General features: G+C 46.5%; 1 protein-coding gene across 2 annotated transcripts in view; it reads left to right on the top strand.

Moving 5' to 3' along the window:
- SUGCT (succinyl-CoA:glutarate-CoA transferase) overlaps positions 1–18,667 on the top strand; it is a 1,636,615-nt gene that overhangs the window by 1,114,789 nt on the left and 503,159 nt on the right. The window lies entirely within an intron of this gene.

The raw sequence follows: 18,667 nt of genomic DNA, 5'->3' as shown, positions 1-18,667 counted from the left end.
GCCAGTGGGTGGGCTCGGAATTCTTATCCTTTTCCTCGCAGACCCAGTTGCGGGAAAATGTGAAGGAGAAGCTGTTGACGGGTCACGTTCCACTTGACTTGACAATTTTCTCACCAGCAGGTCTTTGAACCTCTGCAGACTTGTGTCTGCCGGAAAGAGAGATACAACGTAGGCTTTAAACCTAGGGTTGAGCACGGAGGCCAAAATGTAGTGCTCTGATTTCAACAGATTGACCACCCGTGAATCCTGGTTAAGCGAATTAAGGGCTCCATCCACAAGTCCCACATGCCTAGCAGAATCGCTCCATCTTAGCTCCTCCTTCAATCTCTCCAGCTGCTTCTGCAAAAGCCCGATGAGGGGAATGACCTGGCTGGCAGTGTCTGAACTGACTTCACGTGTGGCAAGTTCAAAGGGTTGCAGAACCTTGCACAACGTTGAAATCATTCTCCACTGTGCTTGAGTCAGGTGCATTCCCCCTCCTTTGCCTATATCGTAGGCAGATGTATAGGCTTGAATGGCCTTTTGCTGCTCCTCCATCCTCTGAAGCATATAGAGGGTTGAATTCCACCTCGTTACCACCTCTTGCTTCAGCTGATCGAGGGGCAGGTTCAGGAGTGTTTGCTGGTGCTCCAGTCTTCGGCACACGGTGGCTGAATGCAGAAAGTGGCCTGCAATTCTTTGGGCCACCGACAGCATCTCTTGCACGCCCCTGTCATTTAAAAAAAAATTCTGCACCACCAAATTAATTGTATGTGCAAAACATGGGATGTGCTGGAATTTGTCCACATGTAACGCACGCACAATATTGCTGGCATTGTCCGATGTCACAAATCCCCAGGAGAGTCCAATTGGGGTAAGCCAATCTGCGATGATGTTCCTCAGTTTCCGTAAGAGGTTGTCAGCTGTGTGCCTCTTATGGAAAGCGTTGATACAAAGCGTAGCCTGCCTAGGAACGAGTTGGCGTTTGCGAGATGCTGCTACTGGTGCCGCTGCTGCTATTGTTGCTGCAGGAGGCAATACATCTACCCAGTGGGCTGCCACAGTCATATAGTCCTGAGTCTGCCCTGCTCCACTTGTCCACATGTCCGTGGTTAAGTGGACATTGGATACAACTGCATTTTTTAGGACACTGGTGACTCTTTTTCTGATGTCTGTGTACATTCTCGGTATCACCTGCCTAGAGAAGTGGAACCTAGATGGGATTTGGTACCGGGGACACACTACCTCAAGAAATTCTCTAAGTCCCTGTGAATTAACGGTGGATACCGGACACACGTCTAACACCAACACAGCTGCCAAGGCCTGAGTTATCCGCTTTGAAACAGGATGACTGCTGTGATTTTTCATCTTCCTCACAAAGGACTGTTGGACAGTCAATTGCTTACTGGAAGTAGTACAAGTGGTCTTCCGACTTCCCCTCTGGGATGACGATCGACTCCCAGCAGCAACAACAGCAGCGCCAGCAGCAGTAGGCGTTACACTCAAGGATCCATCGGAGGAATCCCAGTTAGGAGAGGACTCGTCAGACTTGCCAGTGACATGGCCTGCAGGACTATTGGCGTTCCTGTCTAAGGAGGAAATTGACACTGAGGGAGTTGGTGGTGTGGTTTGCAGGAGCTTGGGTACAAGAGGAAGGGATTTAGTTGTCAGTGGACTGCTTCCGCTGTCACCCAAAGTTTTTGAACTTGTCAATGATTACTGATGAATGCGCTCCAGGTGACGTATAAGGGAGGATGTTCCGAGGTGGTTAACGTCCTTACCCCTACTTATTACAGCTTGACAAAGGCAACACACGACATGACACCTGTTGTCCGCATTTCTGTTAAAATAATTCCACACCGAAGAGGTGATTTTTTTTGTAATTTGACCAGGCATGTCAATGGCCATATTCATCCCACGGACAACAGGTGTCTCCCCGGGTGCCTGACTTAAACAAACCACCTCACCATCAGAATCGTCAATTTCCTCCTCAGCGCCAGCAACACCCATATCCTCATCCTGGTGTACTTCAACAGTGACATCTTCACTTTGACTATCAGGAACTGGACTGTGGGTGCTCCTTCCAGCACTTGCAGGGGGCGTGCAAATGGTGGAAGGAGCCACCTCTTCCCGTCCAGTGTTGGGAAGGTCAGGCATCGCAACCGCTGACACAATTAGACTCTCCTTGGGGATTTGTGATTTAGAAGAACGCACAGTTCTTTGCTGTGCTTTTGCCATCTTAACTCTTTTCAGTTTTCTAGCGGGAGGATGAGTGCTTCCATCCTCATGTGAAGCTGAAACACTAGCCATGAACATAGGCCAGGGCCTCAGCCGTTCCTTGCCACTCCGTATCGTAAATGGCATATTGGCAAGTAAACGCTTCTCCTCAGATGCTTTTAATTTAGATTTTTGGGTCATTTTACTGAACTTTAGTTTTTTGGATTTTACATGCTCTCTATTATGACATTGGGCATCGGCCTTGGCAGACGACGTTAATGTCATTGAATCATCTCTGCCATGACTAGTGGCAGCAGCTTCAGCAATAGGTGGAAGTGGATCTTGATCTTTCCCTATTTCACCCTCCACATTTTTGTTCTCCATTTTTTAATGTGTGGAATTATATGCCAGTAATATTATTATATCAATAGCAATGGCCTACTGTACCGTACAACTATATACTGTTGGTCACCAAAATGCTGCACTGTACTACTATATATACTGCTCACAAAAATGCAGCACAGATATGGAATGGATACTTGCAGTGACACAGAGCTGCAAGGTACAGCAATGGCCTACTGTACTGTACAACTATATACTGTTGGTCACCAAAATACTGCACTGTACTACTATATATACTGCTCACAAAATGCAGCACAAATATGGAATGGATACTTGCAGTGACACGGAGCTGCAAGATACAGCAATGGCCTACTGTATTGTACAACTATATACTGTTGGTCACCAAAATGCTGCACTGTATTACTATATATACTGCTCAAAAAAATGCAGCACAGATATGGAATGGATACTTGCAGTGACATGGAGCTGCAAGATACAGCAATGGCCTACTGTACTGTACAACTATATACTGTTGGTCACCAAAATGCTGCACTGTACTACTATATATACTGCTCACAAAAATGCAGCACAGATATGGAATGGATACTTGCAGTGACACGGAGCTGCAAGATACAGCAATGGCCTACTGTACTGTACAACTATATACTGTTGGTCACCAAAATGCTGCACTGTACTACTATATATACTGCTCACAAAAATGCAGCACAGATATGGAATGGATACTTGCAGTGACACGGAGCTGCAAGATACAGCAATGGCCTACTGTACTGTACAACTATATATACTGTTGGTCACCAAAATGCAGCACACTGAGCACAGATATTTGCAGCACACTGAGCACAGATATGGAGCTTTTCAGGCAGAGAACGTAGATATTTGCAGCACACTGAGCACAGATATTTGCAGCACACTGAGCACAGATATTTGCAGCACACTGAGCACAGATATGGAGCTTTTCAGGCAGATAACATAGCCACGTCCTCTCCGTTCAATCTCCAATGCACGAGTGAAAATGGCGGCAATGCGTGGCTCTTTATATAGAATACGAATCTCGCGAGATTCCGACAGCGGGATTATGACGTTCGGCCGCGTTCGGGTTAACCGAGCAAGGCGGGAAGATCCGAGACTGCCTCGGACCCGTGTAAAATAGGTGAAGTTCGGGGGGGGGGGGGGGGGACTCATGAACCGAACCCGCTCATCTCCAGCCTTGATCCCCAACTTTCCTTTCTGTTCAGTTTTATAATCACTTTTCCATTGAGCGATGGGTTTAAAATTTTCCTTCTGTTATCAATGTTTCTATTCCAAATGTGTTTGTTTCTTTTTCCTGTGGGGACCATTGCATGTTTTTTTTTCCTGTGGAGACTAATGGGTCTGATTCATAGGTGTAGGCTATTGCTGCCACAGCTGTGATTTTTTTTGTTTTGTTTTAAGTAATGTTTACTAAACAGATCACAATAAAATACAGCAGGCAGAAAGTGAAAATATCCGAATTGCAAAGTGTGTACACAAATCTGCTTTAAACATGTAATAGCATTAGAGATGAGCGGGTTCGGTTCTTGGGGAACTGAACCCAACTGAACATTGAGATCCGAGGCGGGATCCGAGTCAGGCTCGGGACGTCCCACCTTACTCGGATCCCAAAATGATCAGCGCCATCTTCACTCCGGCTGTGGAGAGTGTACTGGACAGACAGGACCATTTTTGGAGTTGATTAAATTCTACCCACTGGAGGTGCAATCCAAATTTTGATCCGATTGTCCGTTTAGGCGTTATTGTTCACGCAACGCAAGCCACGCATCAGTGATGATGTCATTATGTCAACTAGTGACGAGTCAGTCAGTGAGCGAGGGAGGGATTTCACATTTTATATATATATATATATATATATATATACACAAACAGAAAACCCAGCACTCACCAATGTAAGCTCACTTATCCTCAACAATTCAATAAATAAATAATGGGGGTTTAGTTAATGAATTGGCCAATGCACGGAAGCCTGCAAACCACTCGCCAAGGTACCCCACCTTCAAGCAGGTCCTACACTGTCACAGAGTCTTAAAACCTGACTACTTCACTGCTGTTACACACATCATCTGCCTGCTAGATTTAAGGTGCACCTGCCACAGCCTTTATGGCTTTTAAAGGTACACTAATCACCTTACATAGGCTTAGATAGATTGCTAAGGAACAGCTGAGACATGTTCAGTATAATAGAGTCCACACAGGGGTGCATGAGAAAGCTTGTGGCCACGGTTAATAAAAGTTAACCATAGATTAACCCCATCGTATACGCAAAAAGAAAACCACAGCACTCGCCACCCCAGAAGCGGGGTACAGCAATGCACTAACCACTCAAAGGGTGGGGTGCACGTAACACAGCACTCGCCATCCCAAAAGAGGGGTACACAGCTGCACTTACCACTCACAGGGTGGGGTGCATGTAGCCCATGACCACATCGCTCTAATACATACAAACAGAAAACCCAGCACTCACCAATGTAAGCTCACTTATCCTCAACAATTCAATAAATAAATCATGGGGGTTTAGTTAGTGAATTGGCCAATGCACGGAAGCCTGCAAACCGCTCGCCAAGGTACCCCACCTTCAAGCAGGTCCTACACTGTCACAGAGTCTTAAAACCTGACTACTTCACTGCTGTTACACACATCATCTGCCTGCTAGATTTAATGTGCACCTGCCACACACTTTATGGCTTTTAAAGTTACACTAATCACCTTACATAGGCTTAAATAGATTGCTAAGGAACAGCTGAGACAGGTTCAGGATAATAGAGTCCACACAGGTAAAAAGTAATAATAATTGACACTCCTCTATGATGTGAGTGGCCGCAACCTTAAACAATAAAATATGTGCTTGGAAAACACATAAATAGTAAAATTTGAGTAATTGAAGAAAAGTGCGCCTTCTAGTGTCTAAAAATTTTTGTACATAGTGTATACCCAGTGTGAGTAGGAAAGGGACACTACTTATCTGGTATATTAAAGACTTTTCTTCGGTCATAGGATCAATAAAGGAACATAAAAAAATAAGAACAATAGATAATAGCGTGTACAGTTTTCACGCAATTTTCATACCATTAGGTAACATAAAATCAGTTGTATAAAAAACCTTACTGGGTGTAAGCAAATCCCACAATTTTAAAAATCCACAGCCAAATGTAATACAACACAAATATACAAATGGAAGAAATGCAAGCGTACAGGATAAAAAAGTATATTGAGCTTATCTATCCATATAAGATAGCGGGTATATATAGTTGTCCATAAGTATCCGAGAAATGGTAAAAATTCAAATGTTCAGGAAATAAATAGTAAAAAGGCTTATCTGTCCATAAGAGACGTCCAGGTACAACAAGCCCAACGCGTTTCATCAGCAATTATGACCATTCAGTAGAAGCCCCAGTGGTGAGTTGCTTGTTTCTGTTAGGTGCCGCGGTCCGCGGCGCCGCTCGGTCTGCTTCCGAGCGACGCTCACGGCCGCCGCACCTCCCTCCCTGCCCGCCCGGCGCCTAGCAAAGCCAGGACGCCGTGCGTACTGTAGCCGCCGGGTCCCTGGCAACGCTAGGACGCCGGGCGTCCTCAGCCGCTGGGTCCATAGCAACGGGGACGCCATTGGTGGACCGTGTTCCCCGTTGCCAGATAGGATTGATTAGTTGCTCGTGCAGCAGGGCAGCTGCACGGCAACTAGTAATTAGGGTCTGGGGGCTGGTCTTGCTGGCCCTCCTGTCATTGGCCAGCTGGGTCTTTTTATGGGAGCCAGCACACTGCAGCCTCGCCGGTGATAGCTTCCTGTATGCTGTTCCTGCCTTGCAACGTCTGTTCCTGGTCAGCTGTATCTGGTCGATCCTGCTCCCTGTGCTCCTGAGTTCTGAAGCCGGTCCTGGGAATCCTTCCTGTCCAAGTGAACCTGTTGCGGTCATCTGGGGGTTCTCGCTTGTTGGGGTTCTCTCCCGGTTTCGTGAGTAGCGGCTTCTGCCGCATGTTGCGGCCTAGGCCGCTTAGTGCTTGTTTTACTTTTGTATTGGTGGTTTTTGCGGAGGTTTCCGCTTTTCACTGTCCTCCCCGGAACTCGGCGGTGCCGTGTGGGGGATTGGACAGTGGTATCTTTTGTTGTTCTTTTCCTTTGGCGGCGTGCCGCACATATATTTAGTTTTAGGGTAGTTAGTAGCCCCTTGCTTCTGTTTGCTTTAGTTAAAGGTCCCCTTGTTATTATCATGTCTCGGTTCACGCCTTGTCTCACTCTAAGACCTGGGGGCATCGGAGTTGGGCAGACCTAATCCGCCCTTCAAACGCGGCTGCCGTGGGCCCAAGAAACCATAGTCACTCAGGCGTGAACTGACCACACGGGTAAAACAACGGAGGTAGGGTGCTAGGGGCTATTCCCGTACCATCCCTTATTTCAGCGTCACGTCCTGGTGCTCTGGACTCTCTACACAAACATCTCTCCAGTTCTGAGCATCAGGAACATAACAGTTTCCACATCTGCTGCACCCCCAACCTCCACCACACAGGCTCTTCTTTCCATCGGGGGAGAAAATCATCAGCAGAGGGGTAAGGAGGGTGTGAGAGGCTCACCTGTAGAGGTTTCAGAGGTTTCAGAAGGCCTGGCTGGTGTTATAGGGTCACCAGCAGGTGGGTGAGGAGGCCAGGAAAGGAATGATATGGTGACCAAAAGTTAGTGCTTATGACCTAATAATTACAATTTTAAAATGGGGGCACACCAAATCACTGCCTTGCCCTGGGTGATAAAAATTCTAGCTTTGGCCCTGACTACTTATACTGTAACTTATTTTATATCGCAGCAATAAGCGAGGCATACTAATTTATCAGCCCAGAAGTGGCACTTTGCAACATTCGTTTTGCTATGTCATACCTGGGTACCATAGTCTAATGGGAACCCTCATTTTTGCACAAGTTGCGGTTACCAGGTTAGACTTAGAAAGCAGCAGATCATACACAATAGTGAACTAATTTTTTAGCCATGAGATACTGTAGGAAACAAAACAACTCATTTTAGAGGTGCATATCATTATGTTTGTTTTTTCTTTATAAGATATTTTATAATTATTAATAGCAATTTCATAGCTCTGTTTTATTTTGTACAGCATATGCAACTTTATCATATATTCATACTGTCCAGCCACTTCTCTATACTTTATGCTATCATGTATAAACATGTTACTCTTGATTTAGGGTAACATACCGACGCCGGGATCCCGGAAGCATACCGACGCCGGGATCCCGACGGGGAGGGATGAGTGCAGCAAGCCCCCTGTGGGCTCGCTGCGCTCGCAACGCTGCGGGCTCGCTGCGCTTCCAATGCTGCAGGCTCGTGGCAACCTGCGGTCGCCACTGGTTCTATTCCCACTCCATGGGTGTAGTGGACACCCACGAGTGGAAATAATCCCTGTTGGTCAGCATGCCGACCGTCAGGATAGTGAGGGGGCGGGATGTTGATGGAGGTCATATGACCGTCGGTCTCCCGACCACCGGTCACATGAATACTACCCCTTGATTTACTGTACACTTGGCTGAAATGCTGCTGCATGAACTGGATGCATCTTGAGATACATCTGACCCGACGCATATATCATACTTGTCCATTTTCCCTGAACTTCTAGGGCACTCACGCATTTCGGGTGGCTCTTCCGGCCAACCAGAAGGGTAGGCAAGTCTCCTGAAGCATCCTTTCCAAGAGAACTGGGTAATCCCGGCGGTTTTACGATGAATTTGTGCTGAACCGTGTCATCGTAGCCTCACCCTCTGCCTTACAATGCCAGTTAAATAGAGGGGGGATGTGGGGGTGTCATGATGATACAGTCACATTGTCATAGCCCACACCACCCACTTGTTCCCCCCCCCCTCCCCAATAATGACCTGCTTGTCCCTCCTGGAGGGACAGTCAAAAAATCGGTAAGTATGACAAGGTTTTAGATACACTTATTTTTATTACATACATGCATCTTTTCCTACCTACAGTACATTCAGGGTGCCAAGTGACGTCATGGATATGCAGTTGTGCAGATACGGTTACGCATCAACAATAATGTCTAAGTAGTAATAATAATCATTCAGGGACACCTGTAGTGAGCAGCACACAGCACGTCTGCTCTATTCTGTGTAATAAGGGTATTTATGGTAATCTATAACAGTTTATTGTGGTAGAAAACTGCCGGTTACCATGACATTGTCTTTCAAAGTTGCCTTTACTATCTTGTATATGCTGAATCCAAACAACACAATTAGGGATGAGCGATGTTCCATAGAATATTAACCTCATTGTACATTTGGCCCACAGTGCATTGTATGATTCACATAAGGAATTTGGCCTTAAAAGTTTCCAGTTCTTTCCCCAAACAAACCACACAGCAAAAATAATTGACCAGCTTCTATTTATAGATTCTGCGGAATGCAAATTTGCAAATATAGAGCAGAATGGCATTCTGCGGGAAGTCAGTCATTCAATGTTTTAGACTCCCCCTAAAACCTGGCACTCTAAGCAACAGAGTATGTTCACCTATGGGTAGTGCCAACCTTCATAATTGAATGATGGAGAATGTGTTTACATGCAGCAGGCAACAATATATTATCCCCAAAGGATTCTTCTTCCCACACATCCATCACTCCCTCCTATCTGGTCATCTAAACAAGTCTTATACGAAAGCTGTTGAAGTTTGAAAGTTCTACTATGCATACTCCATGTTTAGGTTCCTACAGGGAGGCTTCAAATCCCTAACCAAGATGGCCACCGACCATACTACCGTACATGCACTGGCATTATATTGTTCTGTGTTAAAGCACCACAGTGGAAGATAGACATTTAGAGACCCAGTGATTACAGCTATTCTATCCTGCCATAATCGCTATTTGCCACTTATATCCAGCACCGCTACCCAGATAGTTACAGTCACTGGCTGTGGACCTGTATGCTCTGCTCAAGCTCATCTCCATGTACAAGAGTTTATGGGCCTAATTCAGACCTGAATGCTCGCAAGGGGTTTTTTTTGCACTGATGCGAACAGATAGTCACCGCCCATAGCGGAGTGTATTTTTGCTTTGCAAGTGTGCGAACGCATGTGTAGCAGAGCTGTTCAAACAGATATTGGCCCTCATTCCGAGTTGTTCGCTCACAAGCTGCTTTTAGCAGCTTTGCACACGCTAAGCCGCCGCCTACTGGGAGTGAATCTTAGCATAGTAAAATTGCGAACGAAAGATTAGCAGAATTGCGAATAGACACTTCTTAGCAGTTTCTGAGTAGCTCCACACTTACTCGGCAACTGCGATCAGTTCAGTCAGTTTCGTTCCTGGTTTGACTTCACAAACACACCCAGCGTTCGCCCAGACACTCCCCCGTTTCTCCCATAAAACGGCCAGTTTCCGCCCAGAAACACCCACTTCCTGTCAATCACATTATGATCACCAGAACAAAGCAAAAACCTCGTAATGGCGTGAGTAAAATTCCTAACTGCATAGCACATTTACTTGGCGCAGTCGCAGTGTGAACATTGCGCATGCGCAATTAGCAGAAAATCGCTGCGATGCAAAGAAAATTACCGAGCGAACAACTCGGAATGACCACCATTGTGCAGTCTCTGCGTAGCCCAGGACTTACTCAGCCGCTGTGATCACTTCAGCCTATCTGGGACCGGAATTGACGTCAGGAACCCTCCCTGCAAACGCATGGACAGGCCTGCATTTTTCCAACCACTCCCAGAAAACGGTCAGTTGACACCCACAAACGGCTTCTTCCTGTCAATCTCCTTGCGATCGTTCATGCGAATGGATTCTTCGCACAAACCCATCGCTGAGCGACAATCCGCTTTGTACCTGTGCGACGCGCCTGCGCATTGCGGTGCATACGCATACGCAGTTCTGACCTGATCGCAGTGCTGCAAAAAACATTAGCGAGCAATCCAGTCTGAATTACCCCCACGTAAGCATAACTGTGAGTATGGCTGTACACTGCTGATGTGTGGATACACTCTGCCATACTGCCGCCACCTGTACACATATATTCCAGCAAACATAATGTGCGTCTACCTACAATTGTGAAATGAAAAATAAGGTGCTGCTTATTAGTTTGGGAGGGAGTAGACATTTTTAGCTCACACATATGGAGCATACAGTAATTAATAGCTATACGTATGATGATGCTGATGGAGGTGAACGACTATTTTGCTACAGCACGTGCACAAAGATTCTTAAAAACTCGCACAGTGCATGCGTTACACAATGTGTTCGCACAAAGGTGTTCTTGCGTATTAGAAAAGGTCTGGGTGGTGACTGAAAGGTGGATAAACCGATGGGCATGTTGTGGGAGTGTTGCTGATATGTTGCTGATGTTTTTGCGTACACATACGCTCAATTGTTCACATTGGATGCAGTACAGATGGTGTAATGTTAGCATTACTGCCTCACAGCACTGAGGTCATGGGTTCGATTCCCACCATATCCCTAACGGTGTGGAGTTTGTATATTCTCCCTGTACTTGCATGGGTTTCCTCCCACAATCCAAAAATATAATGGTAGGTTAATTGGCTCCCAACAAAAAAATAAACCCTAGCGTGAATCTGTCTGCATGTATACTGTATGTGATAAGGAATATAGGGTTAATTCAGACCTGATCGCTAGGCTGCGTTTTCTCACAGCGGGTGATCAGGTCTGAACTGCGCATGTGTATGCACCGCAATGCGCAGGTGGACTGCAGCAATGGGGAGCGTTGAACAGCGACGGGATGGTACGAAAATCCGAACACACCGGCGATCGCAAGGAGATTGACAGGAAGAGAGCGTTTGTTTGTGGCAACTGACCGTTTTTAAGGAGTGTCCGGAAAAACGCAGGAGGGGCTAGGCATTTTGAGGGAGGGTTTCTGACATCAGCTCCGGCCCCGATCATCGTACTTGAAGAGTAAGTTCTGGGCTGCGCAGAGACTGCACAAAATTAGTTTGTGCAGCTCTACAACACATCCGAACGCACACTAACACAGCGAATTCTCCCTGCCCCTGTAGTGGGCGACTACCTTATCGCAGGGATGCAAAAAATGCACCCTAGTGATCAGGTCTGAATTACCCCCATGGATTGTAAACTGACTGAAATGTAGGAACTGAAGTGAATGACCAAATATTCTCTGTAAAAGCTCTGCAGAGTATGTGTGTGCTATATAAATAACTGCTAATAAATAATAAATAAATACTCTGATGGAAAATCTGCACCCCAAGTTGGTATGTCAGTCCTTGCTCTATCATGGATGTACATCAGGGATGAGATTTTAGCTATATATGCATAAAAACGCAGATGGTGACCACCAAATGACACACCCACAATTTGTGTCCTCTTTAGTCATTTTACATAGTTTGTTTTTTTACATTGTGGAATAAAGTACTTTGCAATATTAAATAAAATTAAAAAATCTATAAAGCTTTTTTTATTAATTAATTACACATAAATAATCTCTTTGGGATTACGGCCCTCATTCCGAGTTGATCGCTCGCTAGCTACTTTTAGCGGCCATGCAAACGCATAGTTGCCGCCCACAGGGGAGTGTATTTTAGCATAGCAGGAGTGCGAACGCCTGTGCAGCAGAGCGCCTGCAAACCCATTTTGTGCAGAACAAGACTAGCCCTGTAGTTACTTATTCTGTGCGATGATTGCTGCGACGAATGACACGGTAATGACATCAGATACCTGCCCAGCAAACGCCCGGCCGCGCCTGCTTTTTTCCAAACACTCCAAACACTCCCAGAAAACGGTCAGTTGACACCCAGAAACTCCCACTTCCTGTCAATCTCCCTGCGATCGGCTGTGCGACTGAAAGCATAGAACCTGTGCAAAACCACAATGCTCATTGTACCTGTACGCCGCTCGTGCGCAATGCGTTGCATGACTTTTTTTAACTAATCGCTACGCAGCAAACAATGGCAGCTAGCGATCAACTTAGAATGAGGGCCTATGGGGGTCATTCCGAGTTGATCCCTAGCTGCCGTTGTTCGCAGCGCAGCGATCAGGCTAAAAATCGGCATTTCTGTGCATGCGTATGCCCCGCAATGCGCAGCGTGTACAATGAGCATCGTGGGTTTGCACAGAGTCTAACGAAGATTCCAGTTGCACGGCCGAACGCAGGAAGATTGACATGAAGTGGGCGTTTCTGGGTGTCAACTGACCGTTTTCAGGGAGTGCTTAGAAAATGCAGGCGTGCCTGGAAAAACGCAGGCGTGGCTGGGCGAACGCTGGGCGGGTGTGTGACATCAAAAGCCGGCCCTCCGTCGTTAGAATCAACGCACACGAAGAGTAACTACAGGGCTGGTCTTGTTTTGTACAAAATTATTTTGCAGGCGCTCTGCTGCACAAGCGTTCGCACTTCTGCAAAGTGAAAATACACTCCGCAGTGGGCGGCGACAATGCGTTGGCACGGCTGCTAAAAACTGCTAGCGAGCGAACTACTCGGAATGACCCCCTATGTGCAGTGTTAGATTTGTGCAAAAGATAGAGTCAAGGCCAAAAGGTTCAACTTTATTCTCATTAAAACACTCTTCTTTCACTTTGTACAGTATATTGGTCTCCCTCATTCTGTCTGCCAACTTCTATTCAAGGTTTCACTGTTAGTTGGTAAAATAAAGGTGATGATGTGTCAGTTTGTTAGTAGAAGAAAGATGCTAGCGTAACATGGTTATAAAGAAAAAAGATGGTGCAGGGTTAAAAATGATGAAGGATAAAAAATTTAGGGGCAGATTTATTAAGCCCGGTGAGGTGATAAACTGGAAGGTGATGAAGAACCAGCCAGTCAGCTCCTAACTCATTTTTCAAACCCAGCCTGTGACATGGTAGTTAGGATCTGATTGGCTGGTCCTTTATCACCTTCCACTTTATCACTTCACCGAGCTTAATAAATCTGGCCCTTAATTTTTAAGCGTGCCAGTGAGGTTTTATGTGAAAATAGCATACCTCCCAACATTTTAAAGGGAGGGAGAGAGACACCTGTGCGCGTGCCTGAAAAGGGGGCGTGGTTTATGGGAAAGGGGGCGTGGCTATGCGCAGGGCCGGATTAACAATGGGGCGGATGGAGCTGCAGCTCCAGGCCCCCCATTAAAAATAGGCCCACAGGATCCAATGCAGTGCTGCCAAAAAAAAAAAATCCTGTCACCACCAGTAGCTCACCGCGCTCATCTCCCAGCTGCCAAAAGTAGCTCCAGCTGACGTGCGCATGCCGAACACACCACTGCCGTTCTGACACCCTAGTCTGCTCTCTGCTGCCCTGGCCAGGACTGGCCGAACTCAGCCTCTGGACATGCCGAAGCTCCGCCCCCTGACCAGTCAGAAGCTTCTTCTACAAGATTCTACATACAAGCCGAAGCTCCGCCCCCGGTCCAGTCGGAAGCTTCATCCACATACCAGGGGAACTGAAGCCTCGCCTCTGCTGAAGCTCCGTCCCCAGTCCAGTTAGAATCTACATTCACATACCAGCTGAAGCTCCGCCCCCAGTCCAGTACATACCAGCTGAAGCCCCACCCCTGCTGAAGCTTCACCCCCAGGCCAGTCTGAAGCGTTGTCCATATACCAATTAAAGCTCCGCCCTGGACCAGTTGAAGCTCCGCCACCAGACTCACTTTAGCCCCGCCCCCATACCAGCCAAAGATTTGCTGTCAGTCCGAACACCTTCTTCATCCTCCTTATACCAATTGAAGCTCCGCTGGCCTGTCTGCAATTGCTGCTCACTATTTCCCCTACTTCCCGCAACTATCAGTAATCATTAATGAAAAAGGGGAAGGACCTACCCTGGGGGAATAGGCTGCTATCTGTGAGGCGAGCTGGGTCATGGATGTTGTGAATTTCACAGCGGAGCGGACGTGCCAGTAAGTTTATTTGTTGCTTGTGTGTGTCAGTAAATAGTGTGTGTCAGTAAGTACTGTCTGTGTGTGTCAGCAAGTAATGTTTTTCAGTAAGTGGTCTGTGTCAGTAAGTTTATCTGTTGTGCATGTCAGCAAACAGTGTCTGTCAGTAAGTGTGTCTGTGTCAATGTTTTTGTCAGTAAGGGGTGTCCATAGCGGTAAGGGGTGTCCGTTAGTAAAGGGAGTCTGTGTCAGTAAATGGTATATGTGTCAGTAAGTGGTGTTTTTCAGTAAGTATGTATGTATGTATGCATATGCACTGTAGGCGCAGGACCGTCGACAACACATGCAGGGCCGTGACAACCGCCACTATCTGCAGCGATACACGGCTCCTACTCTCACCATTGCTTACATTGCAGACCTAGCCACGCAGCGATGCAGCTGAAAGCCCCCCTCCCGACTCCCCCTCTCCAGTGGCAGCTACTCCCGTTACCTTCAGTAGCTGTCCTTCACAGTGGCATATCTATAATGGGTTGCAGTGTGTGTGGTGCACACGGGCCCCTGGGTCCAGAGGGGGCCCACCCCACACACATTGCACTCATTTCTTCCATACTCACCTTTCTGGCGTTGATCGTGACTGTGTGTGGGCCCACTACTCTCCCGTAGCCGTCACTGCTGCTGTTAGCACACTGAGCACTAGAGACTCTGGCACAGTGCCAGAGTCCACAGCGCATGCACAGCACTCCGAATAAATGGCGCGGAGGCCATTTTTTCTGAGTCCTGGCATTTGCTGTATACTCTGGCACTGTGCCAGAGTTTCAGTGCTGCGAGCGCTAACAGCGGCGGTGACAGCTACAGGAGAGGAGGGTGCCCACACATGGAGTCAAGGGTCCCCTCCTCTCTAGAAACGCCTCTGGTCCTCTAGCAGGGGACTCTGCTGCCATAATGTGTAAAAAAGGGCGACTCTGCTGCCATAATGTGTAAGAAGTGGGACTCTGCTGCCATAATGTGCAAGAAGGGGGACACTGCCTGCCCTAATGTGTAAAAGAAGATTCTGCTGCCGTAATGTGTAAAAAGGGGTCTCTACTGCTGTAATGTGTAAAAGGGGACTCTGTTGCCGTAATGTGTAAAAAAGGGGACTCTGCTGCTGTAATGTGTAAAAAAGGGGACTCTGCTGCCTTAATGTGTAAAAAGGGGTACTCTGCCTGCCGTAATGTGTAAAAAGAGGACTCTGCTGCCGTAATGTGTAAAAAGGGTGACTTTGCCTGCTGCAATGTGTAAAAAGGAGGACTATGCCTGCCGTAATGTGTAAAAAAGGGGTACTCTGCCTGCCGTAATGTGTAAAAGGGGGACTCTGCTGTGTAATGTGTAAAAGGGGGACTCTGCTGCCGTAATGTGTAAAAGGGGGACTCTGCTGCCGTAATGTGTAAAAGGGGGACTCTTCTGCCATAATGTGTAAAAGGGGACTCTACCTGGCGTAATGTGTGATAGCCTCTCTACCTGGTGTCATGTATGTAAGTGGCACTTCCTCATGTAGCTTTGCCCCTATATTTTTTACATGCACCTACGTCGTGCACTGACCCTGTTTTATATATTGGGGGGGAGGGGGTGATGCTGTTTCTTGCACACAGCACTAAAATGTCTAGTTACGGCACTGGTAATGGGTATTTGTCAGTGAGTGATGTGTGTGTGTTAGTAAGTGTGTCAGTAAGATATATCAGTTAGTGGAATCTGTGTTAGTAATGATCTGTCAATAAGTATTTGTGTTAGTGGAATGTGTGTCAATAAGTGGTATCTGTCAGTAAAGGGTGTACGTGTCAGAAATACCGGGCACACATTGGCCGTTATATATTGGCCATTCAGTTGAACTGCTGAACTTTCGTTTACTGCAATATGTCGCACTATCGTACCAGCAATATGTCTGTGAACGATGTTGTTCACAGATGTATCACATCTGACCAATATATCTGCAGATATAATGGTGCATTGTGCTGTGTGTATGGTTGACATACCAATAACACAATAGGTCGGCTGTTCAGTGCATCACCAGGATGGGCCGGGTTATGCTAATGATGTCCTGGAGTCCTGCAAGATAGGTTGGTATCGTTATACTAGCGCCTGTCATCCATCTGTGGTTACAGGGTGTTGGGGATACGTGCAGATAGTGTGAGCATTGAGGATTGCTGGGTGGGAGGGGTACATGCAGATGCTTTGACCACCACTACTGTTGCGGATACTGTGACCATCGGCCGTTGCAAGGGGAAGGGTATTTTGCAAATGCTTTGACCATTAGCTAGGAAGGAAGTGCGGAGATGTGCGTGTGCTGTGACCATTTGGGTGTGTTAATGCTATGACCATCGCTTCCGGTGTATACTCTCTCTATGAGGGTCATTCTGACTCGTTCGCACGCAACAATGCCAGGACCGATGAAAACCGTTCGCAGGCGCGATCGCAAGAAGAGTGACAGTGGGAAGGAGGATCGGGGCATCTACTCCCCGTTTTCCGGGCGTGGTAAGGTGAACGCAGGTGTGTCCAGGCGTTGGTGAACGCAGGTGTGTCCAGGCGTTTGGAGGGCGGATGTCTGACGTCACAGCCAGGACCTTCATTGCTGGATCCGTCACACTGGGTAAGTAGCTGCAGGGCTGGTCTTGTTTTACTTGAATTTTTTTTTAGCATAGCAGGGCTGCACAAGCGATCGCAGCCCTGCTATGCTAAAACGCACTCCCCAATAGGTGGCGTCAAGTTGATCGCATGAGCAGCAAAAAGTTGCTACGTGCGATCAACTCGGAATGACCCCCTATATCTGCAAGGTTTTGTCATACAAAAAATTATACAGTTTCTAATTGTTAATTATTTAATGAATCAAAAACACAGGTTAAAATGTAAATAAAAATTGTATTTAAAAACTTTTCCACATACTTTCATAAAAACACACAAAATCACTATTAAGCAGTTGTATATGCCTAAATATAATACATGAGTGGAATTCAATTGTTGTGCACGGCATCTGTCAATGTCGGGAGACTGATGGAGCAATTCAATCATTGCTCTGTATGGGCATAAACAGCTACCGGCACCCGCATTTCACCTGAAATTTGAGACATGTCTGCTGTTTGGGTACCCAAACAGTTCTTACGCCATGTACACACGGCGCGATGCGGCTTTAGCCCGACGTTGACTATTCGCTGATATAGTCAATGTTGGTCTGCCTTCACAGTCTATTTTTGCTTGCAATGCCGATCCCACAGGACCGCACATTGGCATCACAAGCTTGTACACACGGTGCAATATGCACTAACTTTCCTTATGATTTTGACTATATAGTCAAAATTGTAAGGAAAGTTAAGTGCATATCGTACCGTGTGTACACAGCTTTACCATCGCGCCCAATCGGCCAAATAAATTGAATAGCAACAATGGGCGCCCATTTATTATCGCGCTTGAAAAAACAATTAAATTCTGCCCATAGAGTTGGATCTAATTATTACATGAGAACTCCACAAGCTGTTTGGATAACCAGTTTGTCCTTTGTTAAAACTTATACAGAGAATTAAAGCTCTCTACATTAATTTCCCAGCAATAGGTGATCCTTAATAAGGGTGAGCATAAAACTTATTTAGTAGAGGTCTCAGTTCCTTTATGTCCATTAAACACAGGTTGGTAAGTTCGTTATATAGATTTGCAGTAATATTCTTTTAGTAAGAGAGCTGGTGATAGCAGCTGTTGCCTACCTAATGCTGGGTGCACACTGGCTGATATATTGGGCATTTGTGGATGCGTCGGTGGGTGTGTACCAGCGATATGTTTGTGAATGACATTGTTCACAGACATATCACGTCAGTATACCAATAAGTGGTATCTGTTCTGTCAGTAAGTATGTGTCAGTAAGATATGTCAGTAAGTCTAATCTGTGTCAGTACTGTGTGTCCCAGGAGCCCTCAGTTCCCTTCTCTGCTCTGTTTTGACATCCATCTCTGCTCCCCTTTCCTCATCTGATCTGTATCGCCCCCATCTTTCTGATCCACGTCTGCTTTGTTTTCCTAATTGTTTGCTCCCATTTCCACCTTTTTTGTATGTTGATACAGTCACCTCAATGTACAAATGAGACACACGTGTTACAGCCTAATGCATTTATTTTCTGCATCCGGATACCCTTACCTCTACACCCTGTTCCTGCATCCAAGCACCCTCACCCTTACACCCTGTCCTTGCATCCAGGTACCATCATCCCTACATGCTGACCTTTCATCCAGAAGCCC

This window comes from Pseudophryne corroboree, chromosome 5 (assembly GCF_028390025.1).
Source record: "Pseudophryne corroboree isolate aPseCor3 chromosome 5, aPseCor3.hap2, whole genome shotgun sequence".
NCBI classification, from domain to species: domain Eukaryota; kingdom Metazoa; phylum Chordata; class Amphibia; order Anura; family Myobatrachidae; genus Pseudophryne; species Pseudophryne corroboree.
The sequence above is the reverse complement of the archived record's forward strand: the minus strand, read 5'-3'. Positions and strand labels throughout refer to the sequence as shown.